The sequence below is a fragment of the Capra hircus genome, chromosome 2 (genome assembly GCF_001704415.2).
Source record: "Capra hircus breed San Clemente chromosome 2, ASM170441v1, whole genome shotgun sequence".
Lineage (NCBI taxonomy): Eukaryota > Metazoa > Chordata > Mammalia > Artiodactyla > Bovidae > Capra > Capra hircus.
This window is the reverse complement of record NC_030809.1, coordinates 89,727,438-89,734,686: the sequence shown is the minus strand read 5'-3', so window position 1 is coordinate 89,734,686 and position 7,249 is coordinate 89,727,438.

Genomic DNA, 7,249 nt, shown 5'->3' with positions numbered 1-7,249 from the left:
CTGCAAAACTCTTTAAATAAAAGGCATCAGTTCAGTTCAGACGCTCAGTCATGTCGAACTCTTTGCAACCTCATGAACCTCAGCACGCCAGGCCTCCCTGTCCATCACCAACTCCCGGAATCCACCCAAACCCATATCCATTGAGTCGGTGATGCCATCCAACCATCTCATTCTCTGTCATCCCCTTCTCCTCCTGCCCTCAATCTTTCCCAACATTAGGGTCTTTTCAAATGAGTCAGCTCTCCACATCAGGTGGCCAAAGTATTGGAGTTTCAGCTTCAACATCAGTCCTTCCAACAAACAATCAGGACTGATCTCCTTTAGGATGGACTGGTTGGATCTCCTTGCAGTCCAAGGGACTCTCAAGAGTCTTCTCCAACACCACAGTTCAAAAGTATCAATTCGTCGACACTCAGCCTTCTTCACAGTCCAACTCTCACATCCATACATGACCACAGGAAAAACCATAGCCTTGACTAGACGGACCTTAGTCAGCAAAGTAATGTCTCTGCTTTTGAATATGCTATCTAGGTTGGTCATAACTTTCCTTCCAAGGAGTAAGCGTCTTTTAATTTCATGGCTGCAGTCACCATCCACAGTGATTTTGGAGCCCAGAAAAATAAAGTCAGCCACTGTTTCCACTGTTTCCTCATCTATTTGCCATGAAATGGTGGGACCAGATGCCACAATCTTAGTTTTCTGAATGGTGAGTTTTAAGCCAACTTTTTTACTCTCTTCTTTCACTTTCATCAAGGGGCTTTTTAGTTCTTCTTCACTTTCTGCCATAAGGGTGGTGTCATCAAAGGCATAGATAGCTTAAAAGCAAAAAGGATGGACAAACATATAACATGCTAATACTAATCCAAAGAAAACTTGAGTGATAATATGAGACAAAGTATACTTCAGAACAAAAAATATTATCATGAACAAACAAGGACATTTCACAATGATAGAGGGGTAAATTCACCAAGAGGCTATAAGAATCCTAAATGTGTACATAACTATTAACATAATTTCAAAATACAAAATGTAAATCTGAAAGGTGACAAACAAATCTTAGTTATAGTTGGAGACTGACATCGCTCAGAAATTAACAGAATAAAGATTCAGAAAGTCTGGAGAACACAGAAAATTTGAACAAGGTTATCAACTAACCTGACCAAAAAAAAAAAATAAAACACTATATTCAACAACAGGCTTCCCATTGGTAAGGAATCCACCTGCCAGTGATGGAGACACAAGACACACGGGTTCAGTCCCTGGGTCAGGAAGATCCCCTGGAGAAGGAAATGGCAACCCACTCCAGTATTCTTGCCTGGGAAATCCCATGGGCAGAGGAGCCTAGCAGGCTACAGTCCAGGGAGTCGCAAAGAGTCAGACATGACTGAGCACACACACACATATACACACACTCTCTCAACAACAGCAGAAAGCACAGACTTTCCAAGCACATGCTACACATTCACCAAATTAGACCCTATTCAGGGGTCATAAAGGGTCTCAATAAACTTAGGAGAATTGAAAAGATACAGAGTATGTTCTATGTCTATCAAGAGTTAAACTAGAAATTGATAGGGGCTATATTATGGGAAATCCCCAACTATTTGAAAATCAAACAACACAGCTCATGAATAAAGTAGTAAGGAAAAACAGAAAAAAATTTAACCAAATAATTAAAGCAATCAAAATTTATGGAATGCAGCTGAAGCAGAGTTTAGAGGAGAAAATATAGCAAATGCTAAGGTCTCAAATCAATTGTTTAAGTTTCTACTGTAAAAATACTAGAAAAAGAATGGAAAATTAAACCCAAAGTAAGTGGGGGAAAGTAATAAAGAGCAGAAATCAATGGTATTGAAAACAGAAAAACAGTACAAAAACAATGAAACCAAAAACTATTACTAGGAGAAGAGTCAATGAAATCGATACACCTCCAGTCAGACTACTCAGGAAAAGAAAAAAAGACACAAACTACCAATAATTAGAATGAAAAGGGGGCACAATTACATTTTCTAAGAGATTAAAATGCAGATGCCTGTCCCTGAAAGTTTATAATCTAGGTGATAAGACAAGCTCTATGTACATAAAACAAGGAGCAATCTTACATCAACAGCAATAATAAACAACAACAACCAATCACTTATTAAATGCCAGGAAAATTTTAAGTACTTTAAATATATCAAGTCATCCAATCATCACAACCCTAACAGGTAGACACCAGTATTAATACTACACTACAGATTTTAACCTTACGCATTTGATTAATAGAGATATGATGAAAGTAGATAAGATAATTGAGTACTTTAAAAATAGGAGAAAAAAATAGGATTGTAGTGGCCTTGGGAATTTCTTAAGGAGGAGAGAAGGCTTAAACTAGCTCTTGTAAGGTATATGCTGATGATTACCAAGTTTTTCACAATAGATATCACAATCTAACATTATCAGAGAGTTAGTATTTCAGCAGAGCAGTATAAATCAATTCTTCAGCTGTTTCAACGGACATTGATTGAACATCTACTATGTTTCACGCTTTGGGATCACAGAAATGGATAAAAGGAGGACGTCTATTGAGTATATGTATTCAATATACACCACACTGCTAAATGTCATTGGGTTGTAGTCCTCACGTTCAAAAAGCTTGTAATCTAGCTAGCTGTGTGTGTGTGTGTGTGTGTGTGTGTGCATATGCGCATGTGTAAGCCAATCAGAAAGTAGCTGAGCCTAGGTTACAATCACGAGCTCCCTTGAGTATTATTCTATGGTGCAGTTTCCTAGTTTCCTGCTTCCACAGCAGATTAGTGTGAATTACCCAGAGAAACGTCTTAAAGGAAATGCCTTGGAGCTGAATCCTGAAAAGCAGGGAGACAGGGCATACCAGCATGTATTAACAGGGTGAGAAAGGCTCAGACGAGAACAAGCATAATCTGCTTAGCTAACAGGAGGTAACGTCAGAAGACAGCTGAAGATAAAACTGACCATGTAAAGGGGGCAAAAGGGATACAAACTGGGGCATGAAAATTAACTTAAATCCCACATTTTTGTTGAGAATATAGGCTTAGTAGATTTCATCCCCAAATTCTAATTAAATCATTCTGTTTTACTTAGGCAGGAAAAGGGGCATAAATACAAGAGGAAATTCCCAAAACGATGGAGAAAAGGTTTCAATGATCATTTGATATGCAAGTGATTTTCTGGGAATTCAAGAAATATCACAAATTAAACAGAGAAAAAACTTTACCTGATCCAAGATTCTATATACTTTTCTAAAGACAAAAGCTTCTTCAAGCAATGAGCAAGCATGCATCACCGATGCCACCCAACATCAAACTGTAAAGAAAACAGGAACCTATGCCGGAGAAGGATAATCACTGATATTCCCACGGGCTGGTGAAGGGCCTGCTCTACTCAAATGACAGGTACTGGGCTTTCAGCATGTCCAGCGGATACTCCCACTGCAATCAGTCAGCAGATCAACAAATGTTCTTAGTGACGGGAACACGCAGTCCAGGAGTACAGCCTTACCCCTCACTCGTGGCTCAGATCACCTAGTGCAATGTCGCTCTCCTCTCTGGCTCCCTCTAATGGCCCCAAATACCAAGTAAACAACTTCATATCTGTGTCTAAATTTGGATACAGGTATCAAGTTTGGGTGCTAGATGAGACTAATTAAGTGCTTTGCAGAAGTGTGAAGTTACCTCTTAAAATGGAAGAAACTAAAAAAAAGGAAATCACTAGTGGTGGTTCTGACCCAATCCCTACCCCTATTGAAGTTCCATAAGATCACAGTGGAAGGCACAGTCTACCATAAATTGAAGAGCTCTGTGTTAACAGCAGGAAACCAAAACTCATCTCACAACCCCTCCCCCACGAATTCAGCATCTCTTCCACAGATTCCAAAATCCTCATGTTGCTATATATCGCCACCTAGCGTCCAGAGGCTGATATTACCATTGTTATTTAGTCGCTGTGCTGTGCTGTGCTTAGTTGCTCAGTCATGACCAATTCATTGGAAAAGACCCCCACGCCAGGAAAAACTGAAAGCAAAAGAACAGTGACAGAGGATAAGATAGTTGGATGTCATCATCAACTCAATGCACATGAGTTTGAGCAAACTCCAGCAGATAGTGAAGGACATGCTGCAGTTCACAGGGTCACGAAGAGTTAGCCGCGTCTTAGCGACTGAACAAAGTCGTGCCCAACTCTTTTGTGACCCCATGGACTGTAGCCCACCAAGCTCCTCTGTCCACAGCTAAGCCTAAAGGTGCCATTTTTCTTCAGTTGCCTTCCCAGGGTTTCCTGTTAGATTTGGCTGTTTAGTACATCAGGAATCCTAGGGTGATTCCTCATTCTACTCCAGGGTATACCCATGAAAGCGTAATTTTGAATTTATTTTATTGAGTTAAACCCCATCTTTTATATTATCCTCAAGTACTTTGAAACTGCAAATAATTCCTCAAGATAACTCTTTCTCAACACTTAGCGTATACCTCACTCCCCCTTTCCTTCTTATGCTTCTCCTTCATTGGGCCATGGACTCTATCTAGTCTATACATTTTAATAGCATCATTTGCTGCACGATTATAATTGGCAAGAGAGCATCGTATGTTGTATCAGAAATGCATCAGGATTGTTTGTAACGTCAACATCTGAGTGGCTTTCATTTTGGCGATTCAGGCTTTCCCTCCTTCTAGTCCCACAACTACACAGTAGGAGAGATACTAATGAACAATTAAAACTCAAAAGAGTAACAGACTATCACAGAAATGAAAAATAATTTCAAGGATTAATTAAGAGGCCCTATTTCCCTCCAAGCAGTCTTTAGAGTATAAGCCCAAGCAAGCCATTTCTAGACAGGAAATATAAACATTTTGAAGATGTGAGCTTTCAGTTAGCAATAACTCTCTCAAACCATTTTTAGACCTACATTTTTTTGAACCAGACTTTTTCCATATCAGGCAAAATAGAAGGTTCAGGTGTAGAAATATAAACATGGAACGATGTCCTTAGTTTGCTTTGAGTTAAATTTGCCAGACTGCCATGCAATATCTAAGTCCTACTTATACTAACAAATTATGCACTGTTTATCTGAAACTCAAATGTAACCGAGAGTCCTATATTTTATCAGTCAACCCTATATGAAGTAAACTAAAAGATCTAGTTGGGGAAAATAACTAGGCTCTTAGCAGAACCAGAGTCATTTTTATGGAAAAGGTGCTTTGGTGGGGGGTTCAAAGACCGATACGAAAGCAGAGGCCCAATGTTGTAAGCATTCAAATAATATTTTGCATTTATTTAATACTTTAAAATTTATAAAACATTTCATAAATTTCGTATTACCTGGGTACTGCTCATGACAGCCCTTATGTGGGCATTTTTATGCCTATTTCAAGGCTCATAGATGTTAAGGCATCATTATGCGGATCTATACAGACTTGACGAAGAAGACAGAACTTGAATCCAAGTCCCTGAGTATGGTGCAGTGTTCACAAATGAAGACAATGTTCACATGAACAGCACACACAAGCCATTCAATCCCTAAGCTGCAGATGAAAATTAAATATCTGGCAAACCCAGCATAAAATTAACATAGTAACGAAAGGTCAGGAAAAGGAAAAGATACTCTAAATGAGTCACTGAGCTGCTTTATATACTTTGTCTGTGGACTCCAGTTTGGCTTTTTAAACCACATACACTCACTTTGCCTCCCCAAGTACAAAGAGACATTATGCTTTAGAGGTACTTTTATTCGCATGTACCCAAAATTTCTACATCTGCAACCACTTCTCTCTGTAAGTCATTCATATGTCCTAGAGGTCTTTAATAAAATCACAGGAAAATCCAACTCTGTTTAACTTACAGTTCATTTTCCCTAGACCTATACACTGAAAATTCAGACGTTCTTATAATTCTTTTAGCTGTTAAGGATCGGGGCCGTTTTTAAATTGTAGAGTAGCGGCAGCTAGTGTTCACAATGGGTATTTCACTTCTCCCCGGCACAGTTTTATTTTTTACTTGTGGTCCTCAAATTCCAGTGTTCATAAAATACAAAAGTTCCCTGAAGGGTTAAAACATAGTTTCCTTAGCCTCTTATAGATTCTGATTCTACATATACATGGGGTATGTACGTTATGCAAGGCCCAAACTACCGTCTCTTTTCTACCTCCTGGTGAATCTCATTCAAGAGAACTTTATTAAACATATGAATCACTATGGATCTTGTTAAAACACAGATCCTGTGGCAACAATTTTGGGTTGGAGCCAGAGGCTCTGCCTTTTTAACAAGCTCCCAGGTAGCATTATACCCTCATTTCAAATCGAAGCATTTCCACTTTCTCTATGTAGCTAGATCACCACAGCCTAAATCCTAAGTTTACAAAACGTGACTTATGGATGCTTCTCACTCAGTGTTTAATCCGATTTTCCTTAAATCTTCCCATTCCTATTGTCTGCTCTGATTTTATGCTTTAAGTCCTAAAATACAACCACCATCACCTCAAAAAGAAGTAGCTCAGAACAAAACAGGCCAACATCCTGAGTCCCACGTAAATCCATGCCTCTTCCTTTCTAGACCAAACCATTTCCTGGTACCAAATAGAGAGGAGGGCCTAGGCAGCAGCATCAGCCCTGATAAGCCTGTGCATATGTATGGGATCCACAGCTCCTTACCACACTCTCATCTCCCCATGAGGATGGAGGGCAAAGATGACAACGAACAATGATGCCAGACAATGATGAGGAAGATGATATCAGCTAACATTTGCTGCACACTTGCTAAGTGCCAGGCACTGTGCTAAACTCTTTACAGGGGCTGTATGTATGTGTGTATCATACAATCTCATATCTTCACATGGACTATCTTTACATGGATTATCTCATGTATATCATGTACATCTATGAAGTAGATAATATCGTCTCCATTGTAATGATGAGAGAGACAAAGAGCACATCAGCAATTTTTATATTTAATATCACAATTAAAGTCCAGTGACAACATGTATAAATCACATTCAAGCTAAAAAACAAAATATTAAATTGAGGGCTCTTCCTCCCTTATGTCCCAGAGACAAATAACATTCACTCTGTAACATTACTCTATAACAGCCACATATCACCACCTAGCAATGGATAGCTGGAACATACAAGGGGTTTCCAGGAAAATCTTGAGTTTTCAGAAATGGCCAAAACTATGCCTGTCTTAATGTATCAAACACTAAAGAGCTTTTGCAGCAGATACAGGCAACTTAAAAATATG